We start from the raw sequence: 22,558 nt of genomic DNA, 5'->3' as shown, positions 1-22,558 counted from the left end.
CGTGCTCTGGTGCACCGGGCCTGTCCTGCACTTTTCCTTCACTTTCTTCTTCTCCATCCAATTCATCCTTTGCGTCTCTACGTATCTGCTGATAATGCGTCCCGTATTACCGAGTACGCAGCTGCCCACATTGTAATTCCTTCATCTGGAAATATACACACATACAGCTGCGAAGCGAGCCAACTGCGCACATAGGCAGATGTGCTCTGTAGGAATGTGTGTGTCAAACACGGGAAGCTCTTTCCGGACACAGAAAACCGTAACCTTGTGCAGAGATGCAGCGGTACAAACGTTCAGGGCACCGCAGGAGTGCGGGGCTGCACGGTGTCCCGGGGAACGTAGGCCATCTGGCTGCACCCAAATCGCCGTGTCAGCGGCCTGTGCCCATTAATGCAATGTGGCGGCACCGGGGGCTGCATGTCGCAGAGTCGCTCTTTATTACCGTCGTTTGAGGCGCATCTACCAGGACGCTCGGGTTCACTTGCGCTCTCGCCAGGCGATTGCATTTGCCCTCTGTTTGGCCAGCTTGCTCCTACGGCACAGTCTGCTCTGCGTTCAGAGGGCAGTAAGAAGAGGCCCTAAAAACGAGGTGTTGCCATGCAGCGTGAGCATTGTGGCGTTTGGCCCATCTCTTGTCGGCTGAGAGAAGATGGAGCTGGAGAAACGGTTTGGATCAGCCTTTTTGTCTGTGACCTTCACCGAGGTGGACCAGTGAGACAGTCTCGCTGTGGTGCTCCAGATGCCCGAAGCCCATGGGGTGCTGGGGAAAAGGTTCCATGCTAACAACACACTAACAGAGCCTCCATTGTTGTGTGATGGGCTATATTTATGAAGTCTGAAGACAACGGCGTGGATGTCATCATGATGGCGGGGTCCACATGGACTTCTGGAACATCCCAAAGCAGGCAGAACCATCTCTGGGAACAACGGAAACCGTTCCACCTACAGAACATGGCGCTCCAGATGAAGGCTCACTAATGGAACAACGTATAGTGTCTGACTTCGTGAACCAAAGTGCACACGTGAGCATCAGTTAAGCAGCCAAGTGATTCCAGCGAGCGACCGTCCGCATGCAGTCGTAACCAGAACGTGGTTACGACTGCATGCTGACGGTCGCTCGCTGGAATCTCCAATTCCCACGGCCTTCAGCAAGTTGACAGGGGGAGCGGCGGCGGACAGGACTCGGCTGGAGGTCGATGCAGCGGAAGATGCAGCAGATTGCTGTCTGGTGCCTCCCACATCCAAGTGCTCAGCAGCACGAAATTACCACAGAGGAGCCCAGCCTCGGGTTATTATAACAGCAAGACAAAAGAAGTGGTTCAGAAAGCACACGCTCTGGCAGATGTAGCACAGGTTGTCATGGCAACATCCTGTTTTAAATATGCTGCCTTCTTAACTGACACTGTAACAAATCATATCCATCCCCGATGGTCAACCAGTCTTCTTAATGTTCTTTGATTATATTTCTCCAGGGAGATTCAGAAGCTATTGCTTCCTTCATCTAAAGGGGAAAATGCAAACATTAATGACTCGCACTTCATGGAATGAAAAAAGCAGCGGTGCAAAGAAGCAAACCGGTGCACCTGAAAGGAACTTGTTTCATCGGGGGGCCCCCACTACAGGGCTCAGAAAATGACTTTTCGGCCCCCATGGCTCCACGTCGTCTCAACACAGGCGAGAGAAAACACAAGTGCCGACTGCCAGACCGGACGTAAACCCCATTAGGGGACAAAACAGCCATTATCTCCTATCGTGCTGAAACGACTCACTCGGTCCACGCGAGGCAAACACACACACACAGGTTTCGCTATTTATGAAGGCTGTTCCTTGTGGCTCCTGATGGACCCTCGCTCTTCCCATCCCTTGTTAGTCCTCCCTCTGCGTTCTCATCATCGCTAGGCCCTGCCGGCTCCCCAGTATGAGTGACAGTAGCGGACGGGTGGGGGTGCTCACCATTTGGAGGCCAGCACGGCGAAGACATCGGCAGCAGGACCATGGAACATGTGCAGCAGCTCAGGGTCCCAAGACAGGTGGGCCAGGAGGCACAGCTTCACTTGGCAAAAGTCTGGGCCACAGGGAGAGGCACATATTTTTCGTCATCGTCATCATCATCACCACCATCACCACTTTCTACACCACAGTCACACCTATTTCCACAACATTTTTCAAGACACTTCCTGTGCTTCCTTTGCTTTCAAGATCATAATTGATCTGAATGTGTTTTCTTTTCTGTTTATGTTGCAAATCTTCCAACTTCCAGATAACTTTGGAAGGCGATTGGATCCCAACCACAGTACTCATGGGTTCAGAATCTTTGTGGACTTGAGCACAATGTAAGAGTGTTTTTGAAAATTAACCCCAGGCTGCAGGCAACAACACGCACGAAAGGGGATGTTGGGGCCCAGCAGCTGAACCCCGGGGTCTCGGCGGAGACTCCTCCTCGTTTCAGGTAACACGGCACACGCCGAGTCCTTTCCCGTCACCACGTCCCCATCAGCACAGCAACTTCCGATTCCGTCAAAACAGCTCTTCTAATCAGTCATAAACCAATGAAAAAGGTGTGCAGTTGTACTCTGTATTTTTACTCCTCTCAACTAGACATCTAGTCACTCAGTAACAGTCCTTCCCAAGTGAGTGCCTTTACCATGATTAAAGTATTCTCCTGTTTAGGGAGCAAGGGGGGGATCAGGTGCAGTAAATGTAAGTGATGTAAGTGATAATTGCCTAAAATACACAGTTCAGCTTCCCTTCTGTTTCCTTCACAGCTTAAGTGACGGACTTTGCAAAGACATTTTACAGTTGCACATGTAACACCTGGACGAGAACAGGACATACAGCAAGTGGTACTGTGAGGATATAGAGTACTGCAAAGTACTTCATATTCCCAGCACTGTACATAAAAGAAGCAGGGCTGAGCTGAGCGTTGAAACACACGTCTTGAGGTGTTGGTGTGCTCCAGTCCCGGCCTCCTGGACTCACGGAGGTCCACAGAGCAGCCAGGCCAGCGCTACATTCTCAGTAGCAACGTGCAACAGGCGACTTGGCTAACGGTGTGTGAAACGCGTGTCCAGTGATCCTCGTCAGCTTCACAGCTTAACTTTTGGAGTGAATGTAAGGGCCTGTAGAACGTGTGCGTGCGTGCATGCGTGCATGTGAGCGTACGCTCCAGTTTGCTGCCATACATGGAAAGGGAACGGAAGGCTCGACTTATTTTTTGATGAAGAGCGTTTCTAAAGATATCTCTATCAATATTTTATAAGTCATATCACATTTCAGAGCAGATTCCCAACGCTGGAACACTGGAACTCTCCAATACGGGTTCTTTGCCGCAGCTTTCTGTGTCAAACAAGTGTAATAATGTGTCCTGACTAATTAAAAATGATCCCAAAGAGACGTTACGGATTTTCCTACATGGCTCATGGAATTGCTCACACACTTCACCACCACACGTGCAACATGTGTCTGTGCATGAAAAAGGTCTTTGCAGACAATCATGCACCGAAGAAGAGTGTGTGCAGCGGACCTGTCGGTTTGACACTTTCACCCGCAGAGGATGGGATCCCGCTGCAGGCTTCCGTCTCAAATTATTGTCGTCATCAAATCACTGTTATTGCTCCTCATCCTCAGTATGGTTCCTCGTAAAAGTGCTACGGAAACCGCTCGGTTTCATCTCACACAGGTTACAGGCTTTAAACTTCACTGTATTTTCTTCAGGGAATTTCCGTTTGCTTTTTCTTGATGAAGCACTTTAACTTCAGAGTCCAATAGAGATAAAGTGTCCCCTTTTCGTACAAGTACAGAAGTGTTTCTAGATAAACATCAAAGACAGAAAAGAGCACAAGCATGCCCAAAGTTTCACGCAGTGTTTAGCGGTGGCGCACGTGATGAAACAGTATGTTTGGTTAAGAATGCCACGCAAACACACACCACATTCTCTGGGACCGATGGTACGTTTCAGGTAGTCCGAGAAAGTTAAGTTACATTATTAAAAAAAAAAAAGTCGGAAAAACACCAAACCTGTTCAATAGTCTCAGCTGCAGCAGACAGAATGAGAGTCAAGTCAGTGATTGACTCCAAACTAGCAAAAATGAAATGAAGAAAAGGAAAGGACAGGTAGACTTTGATAGAGGCAATAAATGTAGAAGAGAAAATGTCCTACATAAAAGATCAAAAAGCAGTCCTGAAATATTTGTTTTGTCCTTTTACATCTCAGACCATTAGGGAAGTGGATGATAAGCCACTTGACAAGGGAGGCATTCTCCACACACACACACACACACACACACACACACACGCACACCCGGCGTAGAATGAGCCCCCCCCATCCCTTCGCCCACAGTCCCCGAGTGTCCCTGTTCACAGAGCTGAGCAGTAATGACGGCCCAGTGCTGCCCCCTGTCTGTGGAGCGGGAAGCACACCCAGGTGTGACCCACCTGCAGCAAGGAAGCTCCAGCCATCCTGGGGCAGGAGCGCGGGTGAACCGTGAGCACCTCCAGCGCTGGCCCCAAGGGAGCACACGGCAGCGAGCTCGCCGAAACGGAACAAACACGTCCTTCAGCAGCAGCTACTGTACAAAAAGCATTCTGTAAAAATGAAGGTTGAATACTTTGCTGATACAAAAAAGGAGTGCCGAGAGGGTTGACGAAATGTTGAACATCAAACGTGGGCTACAGAAGAGTGAAATACACTACACTACACGGTACACCGTGGTAGGAGTACGTGCTGGACAAGGGTAGCGAACTGAGGATCTCAGTTCCTCCGCCACAAGTGGCAGCACTGCAAGTAACTTCTCACGCTATGAGTAACACCCAGTTACGTACCATAGTTACTCCGGTCCACGTTGCACTGTTTTACCACACTGACAAATTCAGTGAATTCATCGTAGGAAGGCCAGACCTGTATTGAAAATGGATTATATTTTAATATGGCTCGACGAATAAAAAGATAAGTAAGTACATAAATGACAAAACTCTGAGCAGCAGCATCTACAGAGAAATACGAGGAGAAATGTCATTTTTATGCGGTAATGTCAGGTTAGAGATGCTTCTTTACGTTGTCTGACACGCCGAGCACGAAAGAAAGAAACACCACAATTACAGTACTATACGTTTCCCATTCACCGAAACGCTGGCGGGGGGGGGGGGGGCGCAGCGGGTTTGGCCTGTGCCTGCTTTCTGGTGGGTCTGGGGTTCGAGCCCCGCTTGGGGTGCCTTGCGACAGACTTGTTTCCTGTCCTGGGTGCGTCTGGGGCGGTTAGGCTCCGGGCCGCCACGACCCCACTTGGGATGAGTGGTTTCAGACAGTGTGTGTGTGTGTGTGTGTGTGTGTGTGTGTGTGTGTGTGTGAGAAACACTTGTGACTCTTGGTAAATATTTTGTTTTTTTTTTCTTTTTTTTTTTGGGGGGGGGGGGGGGGGGGGGTCGCCACTAAATACTGACTGGCAGATATGGATGGGGGTCAAGGGCAGAAATGGAAACACTTGACATTGGGATCACGGGAAATACATAATTTAGGGCAAATATACTGCCATGGCAGTGGGTTGGACCGCAGTCCTGCTCTCCGGTGGGTCTGGGGTTTGAGTCCCGCTTGGGGTGCCTTGCGACGGACTGGCGTCCCGTCCCGGGTGTGTCCCCTTCCCCCTCCGGCCTTACGCCCTGTGTTGCCGGGTAGGCTCCGGTTCCCCGTGACCCCGTACGGGACAAGCGGTTCTGAAAATGTGTGTGTGTGTGTGTGTGTATACTGCCATGAAAAGGAGGTCAGCAACAAAGGCTGAGCAGAATGTTGTGCAGCAGAGGGGGCCCTGCTCCCGGTGTCCTCTGTGTGCGACAGGCCAAGTTCACGTGTGAGCTGCTCACGAGGACAACCGCTTTACCTCGGACTTCCCGGCACTGGGAGATCCGCACAGGCCTGCAAGTTCTGAAATGAGGAAAACGGTAGTACAGATCTCAGGGGAGATACACGGATGGAGAGACACGGATGCCTAAAGCATCGCACTTGATCAACATTCCTAGTGCCGATCCCTCGGCGTTGGTTTGTCGCAAGTCATGGAGCACAATTTACAGACAGTGTGGACTTTGGGTACATTTTGCACGATCCAGAGAGCCAAGTAAAAACATATGAGCCTGAAAAGAGTGAAACGCAAAGGAAAAAAACGCACCACGGAGTCGGGAGGCAAAATGATGAGTAATACAAATGCTTGGAGGACCTGAAAAGCTCTTGAGAGCCGCAAGTTCTATTAAGATAAAGTTCTATAAAACATCTGCCAGCAGCCGGAAGAGAGCAAGGGAAGCATACAATAAAGCGTGAGATGTGGCACCGACGCCCAAAGCCGCGGCAGCGCCGGTCACCCGAGCCGGTTACCCGAGCCGGTCCCAAACACGCGTGTCAACAGAGGGGAGAGCGGGGCCTTGCGGGGGGTCCACCTCTGACAGACCTCACATCTCTTCGCTCACAAACCAATGAGGAGCATGGAAAGCAGCACGAGTGCCCACACACACACACACTCACACAACGAGGGCTAGTGTCCACCACCATTTTGAGCTCCATGCTGACATTGTCACTATCATCATCATCATCATCATCGTCATCGCATCACCAGCAGTCATTCCTTCATTCCCACCAGCACCAAGGCTAGCAGGATGCTCAAACCAGTCTTCCGTGATGCACTGCTGACACCGAGGCTGTTGGCGCAGCATCGTGTGCGACAGGTCTGCTGCCGTTGGAAACGAACAGTATTTGACGCAAACAAATCCTCGAACAGCTCGGTCTCCTTGGGCCACCCGTCGTGGGCACCGTTCTCTTCCGCCCCGCCGCTCCTTCGGATCCCCGGAGCTGCGTCTCCCAAAGCGAGGCAGGGAGAGCAGAGACAGGCTGCAGGCTTCCAGTGATTTAAGGGGAAATAGCGCCTCCTGGAACAGCACACAGCTCTTAACGTACCAATTCAAGGGGGATGTGATGCATGGAGCCGCTGCTAAGATCTCCACAGCAAAGAACCTGAGCAGCGGACAGACCTCCCAGGACGACCATGGCCCGAGAGTACGCCGACAGCGGGCCACCGTGTATAGGCTGTGGACTCTCTATGGCCTCGCAGCGAATTAACTGCGGACCAGCTGCAGGTTGAAAACGTCCTGCGTCTCGGGCCAGGGGTAAGGGTGGGCGACGATGGCGGTAAACCTTTGAGGGGAATCGCTGCAGGGCTCCGGAACCTGTACCGCTGCGTCTATCGTCCAGGCCACACGGAGAACGTGGCACAAAAAGGCAGCAGAACAAAGCGCTCGGCTGCACTGCTGGCTCAGCTGTTTGGCCCCAGGGTGGTGTGGGGAGTCTGTGCTGGACTCGCGCTCACACAGCACTACAGCGGCTTCCTCCAGCGCCCGGCCGCAGTCTCCGATGCGGAGAAATGCAGAGGCCGAGGAGCGAGCGGCTAATAGCACCCCCTGCAGGCAGCGTTGTTCATCGGCGATGCTGCCCCACCCGACCGTCCGTGAACACCAGGGAGTAGCAGTTGAAACTCTTGCCACGCTGCTCCTCCTGCCACTTTTTCTCTCAGCGCTTGTCGATCGGTCGGTCGTCCATTGATTGCTTAGTTATTGACCGATAAGTATCGCTGCCGCACTAATTTTTTTCCTGCCACTAATTTCGACAACGGTCATATCTGCACGTAAAGCATATCAATTATTCATGTAGTCTGGCAGTGAGGGTGAAACTGCGGCAGAGCAGGGAGGCGACGGGGCCTGTGTTCTCTCTCTCTCTCTCTCTCTCTCTCTCTCTCTCTCTCTCTCTCTCTCTCTCTCACACACACACACCTCCAGAGACACACTAATGATACAAAGACGTGCACACACAGCTTATAAAATGAAGTTAAACATGACAAACCGACATAAAAGTACACAGTGTCTCATGCTTGCAGAAAAAGAGATAATTACTCTCACACGTATAAAGGTATGAGTGTGTGTGTGTGTGTGTGTGTGTGTGTGCGAATAATACAGACAATATACAGAGATTGAAAGAGATTCCATGCAGCTGAAGGGCAGTGTGCGCTGCGGTGTGTCTGTGCTCTGTTGCAGAGTGAGCGCAATGAGTGTGATGGGGGACGGCCGAAGGAAAGAGCTCTCTGCAGTGAGCGGCACATTCCCCCTCTGTGCCGTGATTCATCGTGTCAGGTCTGCTTGGTCAGCACTCCCATCATGCACTGGGCACCTCCTGCCTAGAAGCTCTCATGACCACAGAAGCACCTCATCACCCACATTTTCAGAGCTTCTCTCACACACACACCAAATAACAGCCGCATGTGTAAACAGAGCGCTCGCAGACACACACAAAGCTGTGAGCCATGTGTGTTGACACACACAGTAGTGAGGAGCGAGTGTGTTGTGAGCAGCATGGGGAGAAGTGCCAGGCTGACAGACGGCTAGCCCCCCCCAGGGCTCCCTGTGGCCCGGCACCTCCGTGGCATATGCTGGGTCCTGGTGCAAAACCGTGTGGCCGGGCCACTCCCCGCGCACTCCGAGTCACAACAAACACACACGTACACACGTACACACGTACACACGCACACGAGTAACGGTGACCCTGCACAGGGACTGTCACACGACACCCTGGACCACAACCACAGAAGTGTTGTCCGGCCGAGCGTCACGTCTCTGCCCCGAACGCCGATGTCACATTTGTGGTGTGAAACCCTGGTATCAAGTGCCAGTATAAAGTGTAAACCTTGAGTCTGGAGCCTCGCAGCAAAGTGCTGGCTTCTAGTCCCACTGTGTGTCTTTAGCAGTTCAGCCAAGAGATAATTCCATATCGGTATCAGTAACAGTATCCCGTAGTGGGGTCCAGTCCCACGAGCCTCGAAGTCTCACTGTCACCCTTGCACTGCTGGCTCAACTCGCCCCCCCGACCACCTCAGACCTTCTTTCCTGCTTCATTCACCTCCTTCTCTTCTTCACTCAAGTGCACATGTCCACTCTCACCTCAGTGCCATGCGAGTCATTTAAATTTCTCCCTCGTGGGACTTTTAAATATTTAGGCACCGAACTCTCCTCTCTTTTAGCAGATGGGGGATACAAATGAAGCTCATCCATCATTCAGCATGGCGCTAAGATCAGATCCAGAGCAGAGCACACATGCAGACTCAAGACCGTGGACTTCCTTGTCTCACACACACACGCACACACACGCACTCGTCCCAGAGGTCGGCCACTGGTGGCTCTACCAGATGTATGACAGAGGCCTCTCAGACACGGTTCTTCGTCACTTGTCCCCGCTTGGAAAGGAAAGTCCGTAGTGCTGAGTGCTGTGCCGTAAAATCTGAAGAGGCGCCTCAAGTGACAGTCAAATGACATCTTGCCAAGAGTCACAAAGAGTTGGGAATAAAAACATTCCCTAACCCTAACCGCACACTCACACAGACACACACGTTGCTTTGTAGACGTGGGGAGGAGGAGGACAAAGTGTGAGCGAGCGAGCGAGGAGGGAAAGGAAGGAGAGCGAAGAGTTTGGAGGAACAGCAGCTGGATCAATGACAGAGACAGAGGAGAAAGGAGTGAAGAGGCGCAAGGTGATGAAAGGAGGCCCCGGGGGGACGCAGCACTCGGACTCACGGGGTGCTTGGCAGACAGCTGGCTGCTCACGGTGCCCGTCCGGTTCCAGGCGGGCGACACGAAGGCCTGCGGGTGAGCCGCAACAAGACAGGCGTGAGGGGTGCGTCACTGAGCAGCTGGGGGGAATCCCTCTCAGGAGGCACGCAGCCTGGTTACCGTCAACGCTCACGCTGGGGCAGCAGGTGGCGCAGTGCAAGGGACCCAGGGTCAAATTCCACCTCCTGCCCTAGAGCCCGTGATCAATGCACTCACCCTGGAGTGACACATTCAGACTTGTTCATTTAGATGGCGCTTCTCTTCAAAGAAACTGACACTGTTAAAATACAATTCATACAATTGGATGATTTGTACTGGAGCAACTCCTGATAAGTGCCTTGATCAAGGGTACTACAGCTGGAGGCGAGATTCGAACCTGCAGCCTTGGAGGTCCAAAGGCAGCAGCTGTCACCGCTACACGACCAGCTATGCTACAATAAAAAAATAAGAAAATCCCCTGCTATTTTAATGGGCAAACCGGTGCAAGCAGCTTAACGTTGCAAATTGCTTTTGAGCAAAAGCATGAAGTACATAAATAGAGTAAATGCGATATGAACGTGTGTCCCGACCCGGCAGTAACACCGAGCAGCGTTCGTAAAAACAGCACTGCCACAGCAGCAAAGTACGCTGAATTACAGGGGCCACCACGTTCACCAGGTTAAGTTCAAATAAGAAACCAACACACGGGATATTGCTGCTCTCTCTGGAGCTGGAGGTTGCAGTGCTGAATCCCACCTCCTGCTGAGCTCCCCTTGACAGCGTGACTCACGGAGTCCAGGTCACCAGGAATGCTACTCTGTTGTTTTCCTCCAATATCTCGACACTTAATAGTCAGTCAAAGAGTGACGAATTTCAGGTATGAAAAATGACAGCAAACATGTTTTGACTGTCTATGCACAGAAATTGTTTCACAGAGGAAATACATTTAAAACCAGAAGAATCAGTGTGATTGCACAATGGAACTGAAATTTTATCGTGTCCATTTTTTGCATTTTCCATTCTGTTTTGATAGATTACGCATATTGCCAGTGTTAGTTCACACACTATATGTCCGTTTGTAGAAAAATATTCCAACATTCTTGAAATTAGCACGTTTTGGTGAATTTTGGCATCGCGTTCCAAGCATCAAATATTCGAGTAACTTTTAGGATGTGATGCTTTCTAGAATGTTCTGGTGCCTTTGAGAATCTCCCAATGTCTGTAAAGTACCAAACTAAAACTGACACCCTAGAATAACTAATGGTATTTTTGTCATCAGTTAACTTTAACCAATCATAATCAATTAAACTAAGAAGTTTCAAAAACTTTGTTGTGCCATTTACTCCAAGAATGTGTTAGGCTCACTCCTGCCATCTAGTGTTTGTGATAAGTACTGAAGTACCGAAGAGAAAACAAAAAAAAGCAGGGAGCATGGAAGCACTGTGGGACGCGCTGTGGCACGCATTTTGGAACGGGCTGTGATACGTTCTGTGGGATGCACACTGCGAGACAAGCTGTGGGAGGCACTGCCTGCCATCAGACAGGCTTCTGTTGGCTGCATGCAAACACGCAAGAGTTGCAAAGAAGGTGAAGCAGCAGAACAAAGGAAAGGAAGTGCTCTCGTGATGATGAACCTTTACGGCCGGACTATTCCGCTCCGGTTCGGGAGACACAGATTCAGTAGGTCTTCGTCTCTTATTGCGGCAGCAAGAGCACAGAAAAGGATGAGCAACTCGAATGAGACAGTCGAGCCGAGAAGCGCAGAACCACTGCCTTAGAGCACCGGTCTCCAGCGCCAGTCCTCGAGGCCTGCGGTGTCCAAAGCTTTCTCGGCTCTCCTTCAATCAAAGAGCTGACGAGCAGCGCTGAATCAGTCCGATGAGGCCGATTAATGTAAATTCACTCAAGAATGCTTCTGCTCTTAACTGAAATGAAACGCTCTAGGCTGCAGCGCTGCTGGACCCTGAGCACAGGAAGCGCACGGTGTGGTCCGCGCTCTGCCGTATGGATGTGTGGCAGCTGTGGGCCCTGAGTAAGTTACATTTGCATTAATTTATTTAGCAGATGCTTTTCTCCAAAGGGACTTCCAGTGGATACTGTGTAGTGTTATGAGCCCACACACGTTATTCACCGCGTGACTTACACTGCTAGATACACTACTTAGAATGGAAATACACTACTTACAATGGTTAGGGTTGGGGTTAGAGATGATACCTTGCTTGCGCACGACAGCACTCCATCGACGTAGGTGGACTTCAACTTGTGTACCTGTAATCAGATACAATTATTACAGCAGTAACTATTTCCCAATAACTGGCTGTGAAGTATTAATTTCTCTATTTTAATCTGTAATGATTCGTCATTCTTCGGTGGGCTCACCACCTGCCGGAGAGCCCGTAAGGGGCCGGTGCATTGTGATTTCGGCGGTGGTCAGGGCCGAGTGCCCAGCCGACCCAAACCTCGGGCGCCAACTCTGGTTTTTGGGACTTGGAATGTCACCTCACTGGTGGGGAAGGAGCCTGAGCTGGTGCGAGAAGTTGAGAGATACCGTCTAGATATAGTCGGGCTCACTTCCACTCACAGCTTGGGTTCTGGAACCACTCTTCTTGACCAAGGGTGGACTCTCCACTATTCTGGTGTTGCCCAGGGTGAGAGACGGCGGGCAGGTGTGGGCTTATTAATAGCCCCCCAGTTCAGCCGCCATGTGTTGGAGTCTACCCCGGTGAATGAGATAGTCGTCTCCCTGCGCATTCGGGTCAGGGAATGGTCTCTCACTGTCGTTTATGCTTATGCGCCGAGTGGCAGTGTAGAGTACCCAGCCTTCTTGGAGTCCCTGGAGGGCGTGCTGGAAAGCACTCCCACTGGGGACTCTGTCGTTCTACTGGGGGACTTTAATGCCCACGTGGGTAGCAACAGTGACACCTGGAGGGGCATGATTGGGAGGAACGGCCTCCCTGATCTGAACCCGAGCGGTGAGTTGTTATTGGATTTCTGTGCTAGTCACTGTTTATCCATAACGAACACCATGTTCATGCATAAGGGTGTCCATCAGTGCACTTGGCACCAGGACACCCTAGGTCGGAGGTCGATGATCAACTTTGAAGTCGTTTCTTCTGACCTTCCGCCATATGTCTTGGACACTCGGGTGAAGAGAGGGGCTGAGCTGTCAACTGATCACCACCTGGTGGTGAGTTGGATTCGATGGCAGGGGAAAAAGCTGGACAGACCTGGCAGGCCCAAACGCATAGTGAGTGTCTGTTGGGAACGTTCGGCGGAGGCCCCTGTCAGAGAGGTATTCAACTCCCACCTCCGACAGAGCTTCAACCAGGTCCCGAGGGAGGTGGGGGACATTGAGTCTGAATGCACTATGTTCCACGCCTCCATTGTCGGGGCGGCGGTTCGGAGCAGCGGCCACAAGGTCTCCGGCGCCTGTCGCGGCGGCAATCCCCGAAGACGGTGGTGGACACCGGAGGTAAGGGATGCCGTCAAGCTGAAGAAGGAGTTCTATCGGGCCTGGCTGGCTCATGGGACTCCTGAAGCAGCTGACAGGTACCGACGGGCCAAACGGAGCACGGCTCTGGCAGTCGCCGTGGCAAAAACTCGGGCTTGGGAGGAGTTCGGTGAGGCCATGGAGGAAGACTTTCGGTCGGCCTCAAAGAGATTCTGGCAAACCGTCCGGCGACTCAGAGGGGGGAAGCGGTGTTCCACAAACACTGTTTACAGTGGAAGTGGTGCGCTACTGACCTCAGCTGAGGATGTCCTCGGGCGGTGGAAGGAGTACTTTGAGGATCTCCTCAATCCCTCCAACACGCCTTCCGTAGAGGAAGCTGAGGCTGGGGACTTGGAGGGGGACTCGTCCATTACCCTGGCTGAAGTTGCTGAGGGAGTCATAAAACTCCTCGATGACAAGGCTCCCGGGGTGGATGAGATCCGCCCCGAGTTTCTCAGGTCTCTGGATGTTGTGGGGCTGTCTTGGCTGACACGCCTCTGCAACATCGCGTGGAGATCGGGAACGGTGCCTCTGGACTGGCAGACCGGGGTGGTGGTCCCTCTTTTTAAGAAGGGGGACCGGAGATTGTGTTCCAACTACAGGGGGATCACACTCCTTAGCCTCCCTGGGAAAGTCTATGCCGGGGTACTGGAAAGGAGAATCCGACCGATAGTCGAACCTCGGATTCAGGAGGAGCAATGCGGTTTTCGCCCTGGCCGTGGAACACTAGACCAGCTCTATACCCTCACTAGGGTGCTGGAGGGTTCGTGGGAGTTTGCCCAACCAGTCCATATGTGTTTTGTGGACCTGGAGAAGGCATTCGACCGTGTCCCTCGTGGCATCCTGTGGGAGGTACTTCGGGATTATGGGGTTCAGGGCTCACTGCTACAGGCTGTTCGTTCCCTGTATGACCGGAGCAGGAGCTTGGTTCGCATTGCCGGCAGTAAGTCAGACCTGTTCCCAGTGCATGTTGGACTCCGCCAGGGCTGCCCTTTGTCACCGATTCTGTTCATTATCTTCATGGACAGAATTTCTAGGCGCAGCCAGGGAACGGAGAGTGTTCTGTTGGTGGCCGCGAGATCTCGTCTCTGCTTTTGCGGACTATGTGGTCCTGTTGGCTTCATCAGGTCAAGACTTGCAGCGTGCACTGGGGAGGTTTGCAGCCGAGTGCGAAGCGGCGGGGATGAGAATCAGCACCTCCAAATCCGAGGCCATGGTTCTCAGTCGGAAAAAGGTGGATTGCCCCCTCCGGGTTAGGGGGGAGTTGCTCCCTCAAGTGGAGGAGTTTAAATATCTCGGGGTCTTGTTCACGAGTGAGGGAAAAATGGAGCGGCAGGTTGACGGACGGATCGGTGCGGCGTCCGCAGTAATGTGGTCATTGTACCGGTCTGTTGTGATGAAGAGGGAGCTGAGTCGTAAGACGAAGCTCTCAATTTACCGGTCGATCTACGTTCCTACCCTCACCTATGGTCATGAACTCTGGATCATGACCGAAAGAATGAGATCGCGGATACAAGCAGCAGAAATGAGTTTCCTCCGCAGAGTGGCTGGGCGCACCCTTAGGGATAGGGTGAGGAGCTCAGTCACCCGGGAGGAGTTCGGAGTAGAGTCGCTGCTCCTCCGCATCGAGAGGAGCCAATTGAGGTGGCTCAGGCATCTGTTCCGGATGCCTCCTGGGTGCCTCCCTGAGGAGGTGTTCCGGGCTTGTCCCACTGGGAGGAGGCCTCGTGGCAGACCCAGGACACGTTGGAGAGACTATGTCTCCCGGCTGGCCTGGGAACGCCTTGGGGTTTCCCCAGAGGAACTGGAGGAGGTGTGCGGGAAGAGGGAAGTCTGGAGGACTCTGCTCAGACTGCTGCCCCCGCGACCCGGCCCCGGATAGTGGAGGAAGATGAGATGAGATGAGATGATTCGTCATTCCCAATCTCCCAGCACTTCGGATTACTGTCTAAATTATAATTAAATTTACCACCGTTATTACTGTCATCCTGTCTTGCAGAACATTTGCAAAACCCTTGTGAATGTGTGAATGATGGTGGGTGGAGGCAGGGGGAGGGAGAGATAGTGAGAGAAGGAGAGCACTACTGTCACGCGGAACACAGGGAGCCAAGACGGCTGAACCCAAGTGCAGCGTTGTTGTTCGTTAGACGTTGAGGGAAGAGGCAAGGTCTCAAAACCAGGGACAGCCGAAGGGTCGGTCGATCGGCGAACAGGACAGGAACGAGGATCCATGGACGTGGTCGGAGAACGAAGCAAGGAGTCAAAAAGCCGGAGATCGTGGACGGAGCAAGAGTGTAGTAACACGAGGAAGGGCAGTTGTCCCAAATGAGATTCCGCAACGGTGCGGGAGCTGAAGAGGGTCTTTATAGGGTGAGCGATTACTCATGAGCTAGTGCGGAGTCAGGTGTTGTTGCTTGTGTTGTGGGCGTGGACGTGACAACTACAGCACGCGCAAGACGCACACAGGACACACACAGACGGCTTCCTACTGACAACAGACTGCTTTGCTCACTCTCCTCATCCTCCTATTCACACAAATACAACCCCTGAGCGACGCGCACATCATACGGACATACAGTATAAATACGCTTCTCACCTTGTCTTCTCACACTTCTCCGCCTACATGTCTGTCAAGACTTTCATCTGCACTGTTCACTTTCAGCACCATGTTCCGGGGGGTTCTCCGACACAGCGGGCCGGAATGGCACGCTGCACAACCTTACTGGGCAGCTTTCAGTGTGTATCGCTGGCACTTTGTTGTCTTCGACACATTTTGGGACACAGGAAACTCTTCCTATGGGCTGGCAGTCGTGCACTGGCATAGAACCAGCATTTCCTTCCTTCCTTCTTTGTTTTCAACATGTTCTTGTACACTCCAGCAAGCAACACACCTCAGTGCAAACACGGTGTATGAGAGCGAGGGGCCGGAAGACGAACAGCTCTGTCTCAGGACACTAAGGCAGCGAGGTGCAGAAAGAAGCCGATGCCCCGGATGCAGTTAGACCAACCAGCCAGAGGTCTCAGCTGAGACCTGTCCGAGCCGTGATTGCATTTACGTTACTTCATTTAGCAGATGTTTTTCTCCAAAACAACTTCCAATGAACTCTACGTGTGTTACCAGCCCACACACCTTATTCAGCATGGTGACTCACACTGCTGGATACACTACTTACACTGGGTTACTCATCCATACATCAGTGAAACACCCTCTCTGTGTGTGTGTGTGTGTCACACACTATGGGTGAAGCTGAACAGCATGTCTTTGGACTGTGGGAGGAAACCAGAGCACCCAGAGAAAACCCACGCAGAGAACATGCAAACTCCACACAGACTGAGCAGGGATCGAACCCACGTCGTCTCGCATCACCCAGGCGCTGAGACAGCAGCACTACTCGCTGGCATCCCATGTGTTGCCGCGTGGCTGCGGAGATGCAAAGCGAATGTTGTCAAACTGGGGCAAACAGACCACACTCCATGGGTGTACTCGTAGGAGCGCTACCAGAGCCTGCTGGTTACGGGCTGATACACGAGGCTGCGGGTCCCATCTGTGCAGGTGGAAGCTGGCTGTGACATCTGGCCCCGGGCTGGGCCACGACACTCACCGTGGCCTCCGACGTGGACCGCTGCTGTGCGAGGAGTGTCCTCGGAAGCGTCCGGCCCTCGCAGCGCTCTTGCAGGCGGAGCTTCTCAAACAGGACCTAAGCACAGGTATCACCGCAATCAGAGTCTGGCTACACCCAGACCTGTAACCCATGACTCCACACTCAGCATGAGGCTACATGCGGAGCTGAATCTGGAGCAAAAGAGGAGCAGGTGAGCTGCCAAACAGCAAGACAGTGCAATGGAGCTGCAGCTGAGGGCCTGGAGGTAACGGATCAGTCCTCCGCTGTGTGACAACGGGGGACCGATCACTCGCAACTGGGCACTGCTGGACACCAGGAACCGCTGCCCTGCCGCCTCATGGGCTTCCTGTTCCTGCTGCTTCAGTCTGGTCTGCAAACAAGAGGTACATGAGGATGAACACGTACAGCTTCATTCAAATAGCAGGATTTCTCTCCCTATCTGCTTCCACTAATTATGAGCAAAGGCCAGCATTGCTGTTCAGTTTCATGACTGAGGCCAGAAGACAGAGGTAAACTCTGGTCCTGCTAGAACTAGTGAAAGCGCAAATCATTATGTATGATTTGCTGAACACTTTCAGTTGCTTTTCAATAACTGGACAGAATGTTATGCAGTGTAAACATTTCCTGCTTGGACAGCACACGAACACAGACGCAGGCACACACGCACGCGCACGCACGCATGCACGCACGCACGCACGCACACACACACACACACACAGAGTGTCAAGCAGCTTCTAAACCTTCAAACTGCAAGAGGACAGAGTGAAGTTTGACTCTCTCCTTTCAGTCGACTTCAGTGCAGTGCAGCACTTAAAGTCAAGGCTTAAAGACTCATAATCCCTAAAGAAAGAGCAAGGGGAAAGCTTCATTTGGTGGATTATTGCAACATTTTCCAGGACACTTCCAGTAGCTCATGGTACAGTTTGCACCCCCATGCAAGGGCGCAGCAGTTAATTGTGCCCATGTCCTTGGCCTCTAGCTCCCCATCCCAACCCTGTCAAGGCCTTCGATGCAGGGCTCTGTGACCTCAAATGTGCCAGTGAGACTGGACCATAGGCACACACTAACAGCATTCATGTCCTTAATGAGCACATCCTACATAACACATGCTGAACCCTGTCACCATGCAGGTCACAGGGGCCTACCGGAAAACCCCGAGTGGTTCTGAAAAAAGGCACAATTATAGGGTCAATATTACTTGAGCGCACGCACGCACGCACACACAGTCTGAACCGCTTGTCCCATACGGGGTAGCGGAGAACCAGAGCCTAACCCGGCAACTCGGGGCGTAAGGCTGGAGGGGGAGGGGACACACCCAGGACGGGACGCCAGTCCGTCGCAAGGCACCCCAAGCGGGACTCGAACCCCAGACCCACTGGAGAGCAGGACCTGGTTCAACCCACCGCACTACCACACCCCCCATTACTTCAGTTGTACTTGTAAGAGAACACAGGCAATCCTGCAAAGGTTCACTGGGGAAGCAGAAAAAGCCTTTTTGTCTTGGACAAATCCTGCAGGAGATCTGGAGCGCAGTGAAACTATAATAAAAACAAAACTTTACACAATAAGATGAAATACAAATAAACACATGAACTTAGATTTCCAAACACAAACCAAAAAGAAATCTTAATGCCACTGCTGCCAGTGATGCTTCTTCGCTGTCTTGCATTTTCTGAAGTTCACCTCACCTCCTCTTCATGTGCACATTGGTTAAAACCAGCCTCTGACTTATTTAAATAAGCTATTTGGCCCTTTTTGTGGGTGTGGACTCTGGCTCGAGCGTTGCTGAAGAAGAATCGGTGGAAAATCTAATTAAGACAATAAATGAAAACACACAAAATCTTTCGCTTATTTTTTTTTAACAGAGTGGCTTGTGTCCTGTGTATGGTTAAGGAGCGCTGTGTGTGGGCCCTACATTTGCCTCTTCCTCCGTGTTCTGAAAGCGTGCTCTTGCTGTCCATACTTTTTATCAGTTCCTGCAACATCACGAAAGAGCACAGCCTTCCAGTTATAATTTTCTTTTTGCTCTTAAGGCTTTGTAATGATTGCAAGAAATAGCTTCAAAATCAAACTTAAGGTACAAATTGTATCTGATTGTAAACAAGGATCTCCTAAAGGGTTGAGGGTCATTACATCTAAAACTTTGATCCACTCATGAAAGGTTGATAAAATATGATTTGCCCATTACTAGTGATAATACTGCACATGCTGGTGATATTCTGCCTTTATACAAAAATTCAAACAGAACCATATCAAGAAAATATCTTCGAATCAGAAGGAGTAGAACAGCACCAAAAGCCAAGGAAGTATGGTGTTTGATGCAGCTGGAACTGGTGAGCTGGACCAGCGTTGCTCATATTTACAGGTCAGTCCACAGCGGCATTTTTTGTCCTCTGGCTGTTGACTTGTCGACACACAAAATTGGAGGACAGCTCATGCATGTGCTGTTATGTGTATGTGTCCACATATATGTGTGTGTGTGTGTGTGTGTGTGTTTATAAGACTATTTTGAGTGTGTTTTGTGTGCTGCTGTCACAGTGCACAGTGCTCAATCAGTCCAGACGTTCCACTCCTAGCAGAAGGCCAGAGGGTGAGTGACCACACAGGACACACGTACCTCTTGCCAGTGTGTGTGTCCGTTGGTGTGAGACTTCTTATGTGGGATGATGCCTCTTTAAAAAGGGCACGACTCTGGTCTTGTGGGAGAGGCAAGAATAACTGCAAAGACTCTTCTCAAGTGCGCTAAGCTCTGAGCACCAGGTTTCAGCTGGTGTTGAACTGCATCATATTAACGGAAGGAGCAATTTTGGATACAGATGCATGATTCTAGAGTACAGTCAATTTGTCACATTCTACCATATGAACCAGTATACATCACACGAGTAGCTGCATAAAAGTTTAAGCGTTAAAATCTCCATGAAAGCCGGCGTCACCGTGATTGGCATTATGCTCAACTGTTATGCTTACACTGAAACAAGCACCAACATTAACTGTGATTAAAACTGACACCAATATCTACAAAAACAGCAACGCTGACTGACATACACACAAAACCATCAATGACAGAGACTCACTAGAGACAGTCCATAGTGTATTGTCTCGTCAACCTCCTGCTTGAGAATTTTAGCTGTCAATCATACGCTGGATTTATTAGCTTTTTCTGCCAATGCTGCAGTGCAAAACAAATGAAGCCACTGACCCTGTCACTGTCAAAACCATCCATTCATATCCATCTTCTTGCTGCTTGTCCTGGTAAAGGCTACAGGGTCCACATGCTGAGAAGGATGCACTACACTTCCTTTTGTGACACAAGAGTCTACAAGGCCAGCTGGCACATGTGAGTTGGGAGATTCCCCCCCCATGTCCTCGATCTCCCAGCAGTAGGACATGTCTATTACCCCCATGCATTATATGGGCATTTTAAGCAGATGCTCAACCCACCTTAACTGGCTCTTCTCGATCTAGAAGTCAGGGACTCTATTCCAAGCGGCCTACCTAACTGCCGAGTCTCCACTTGGCGTATAAATCCCACAACCCGCTGGAGTAACCGCCTCTTACCTTTAATCTTGGTCTTTCAGTCAGTACCCAAAGTTTTAGACCATAGATGACGATAGGACTGCAGACTGAGAGATAAATTGCAAGGTCTCTCCAAGAATTCATCTCCTGCTTCACCACTACAGTTCGATACAACGTCTGCGATACTGAAGCTACTGCACTAAGCCAGTGGTCAACTTGGCCATTCCGCCTGCTCTGTCCCTCATCTGGAACTGACCCTTTCTACACCATGTCAAATTTGGATATAGGGTGCTGTAGTAAGGTACATTACTCACACAGGTGCCACCCCCTTACATCAGCCGCTACTGGTCATCTTACACTACATCTGATAATATGACCTACAGTGCATATTTACGCAAGTATTGCACTTGTTTGTGCATCGCTCGTGTTTGCACTGCTCATATAGTTTGTCTTCTTATTTATTGCTTTGTATATTGCTATCACTCTGTGTATTTTTATGTTTGGCAACAAACCATAACCAATTTCTGTATGTTTACAAAGTGTCTAAAGAGTTCTGAGTTCCGTGATTCCAAACATACCTGTAAACTACTTTGTGCTTCAACATGGTGTTGTTCGTTATAGGAGACGCACTTGGCAACTGGTTGATGCACACAGCCATAAGGTGAGGTATAGGGGCCAGGCGCAATGCCTGCTGGGTGACGGACAAAGACGGAACAGTTCTGTACAGTTTAGAACAACACAATTGAAAACTACAGATGCCAACACAAAGAGGGTGTGGTGGCACAGCAGGTTTGGCCTGTGCCTGCTCTCTGGTGGGTCTGGGGTTTGAGTCCCATTGGGGGTGCCTTGCAGCAGACTGGAATCCTGCCCTTGGTGTTTCCCCTCCCCCTCCAGCCTTGCGCCCTGTGTTGCCAGGCTAGGCTCCAGCTTGCCATGACCCCACTTGGGACAAGTGGTTTCAGTCAATGTGTGTGAGCAGCCACTGCATGACTGGAATGCTAACACAAAAAACACTAGCACTATGACAATTCAAGGTTATAAATAAGGTAGAAATGTTCATGTCCGTAAGGTATACATGAGCATGCTCAGATCAATCCTTTACATCAGCCACTCCTGCAATGTAACATAAATGTTTATATATATATATATATATCTTTTAAAAAAAAACTACTAGGAAGGTGATTAGGAATCGGCAACATTCTGTAATAGTTTTACACAGCTCCTTGCATGATGAACATAGGTGCACAGGCTGAAGGAAACTAACCGTACTTAATCACATCTGCAGCTTGGTCTCTTTCGCCTAATCTAATGCACAAATTGTATTTTCTATGAGATGTATGTCGCTTTGGAGAAAAGCGTCTTCTAACTAAATACGTGGAAATGTAACTTCATTAAAGCAAGCAACAGTGGGCAGTGAAAAAAAGGTGTACTAGAATGGGACATTGCTTGGCTGATCTGGGTCCAACTGTGTGGTTCCATCCTGATTATAAAATCCTCATTTTGACCTATAAGGCAATGCATGGCATTGCTCTGACTTACCTTTGTGAGATCATTAATTTTTATATCCCAGGACGATATATCCGTTCATTAGATGCAGGTTACCTTAAAGTACCTGTGATCAATAAGACCTCAGTAGGAGGTCACGCCTTTAGTTACAGAGCACCTAAACTGTGGAATAGTCTACCAGTTACTGTCAGAAATGCCCGTCTGTTTCTGTTTTCAAATCCCGATTTAAGACTTATAATGTAACATCGTTGAGGGGAGTAAATGTGTAAATAGTTGGCATTAGTGTTTATGTGTGTGTACATAGTTGTGTGTGGTTTCCGATTGGTTGTCGTCCTACTTATGTTCAGTGTTTGAGAGTGGGATTCTGGGGAGTCCCGGGGGGAACCCCTTAACCATAGGGTGCAGCTGGGGGGCTGGGAGTGACCCAGGGGGATTCTGAGGCGTTCTGTGTCTTGTACTGTCTGAAGCATCTTTGTTAAGACTGCTGTTGGAGACATGTACGCTTTCAATAAAGAGCACGTTCCTTTTACCCCGTCTGTCGAGCCAGTTTCCAGTAGCTCTATGGGGGAACGCTACATTGGTGTCAGAAGTGGGACGGAGCACGCCCTGAGACGCCGTTTCAGCCAACACGAAACAGCGGACTATTATCGCAGACAGCTCACAGCGAGATGACGCGGCAAAGGCGAAGCCCTGGGAGCGCTGGCCGCGGATATCCAGCTCCTGGCGCAGCGGGCGTACCCGCAATACCCCGCAGCTATCCAAGAAGACTTGGCACTGCAGGCATTCCTCCGAGCGCTCGCCCCAGAACGCC

General features: G+C 50.8%; 1 long non-coding RNA gene across 2 annotated transcripts; it reads left to right on the top strand.

Moving 5' to 3' along the window:
• Positions 1-11,033: 11,033 nt before the first annotated feature.
• Positions 11,034-21,069, top strand: LOC108932922 (uncharacterized). 2 transcript variants are annotated; one of them, XR_001966029.2, is made up of 4 exons: positions 11,034-11,644; positions 16,656-16,810; positions 18,971-19,090; positions 19,984-21,069. It is a non-coding gene; the product is annotated as an uncharacterized LOC108932922 (long non-coding RNA). The 2 variants fall into 2 exon arrangements; XR_001966028.2 differs by having other exon boundaries at positions 16,656-17,108.
• The last annotated feature ends 1,489 nt before the right edge of the window (positions 21,070-22,558 follow it).

This window comes from Scleropages formosus, chromosome 1, assembly GCF_900964775.1.
Source record: "Scleropages formosus chromosome 1, fSclFor1.1, whole genome shotgun sequence".
Lineage (NCBI taxonomy): Eukaryota > Metazoa > Chordata > Actinopteri > Osteoglossiformes > Osteoglossidae > Scleropages > Scleropages formosus.
The sequence above is the reverse complement of the archived record's forward strand: the minus strand, read 5'-3'. Positions and strand labels throughout refer to the sequence as shown.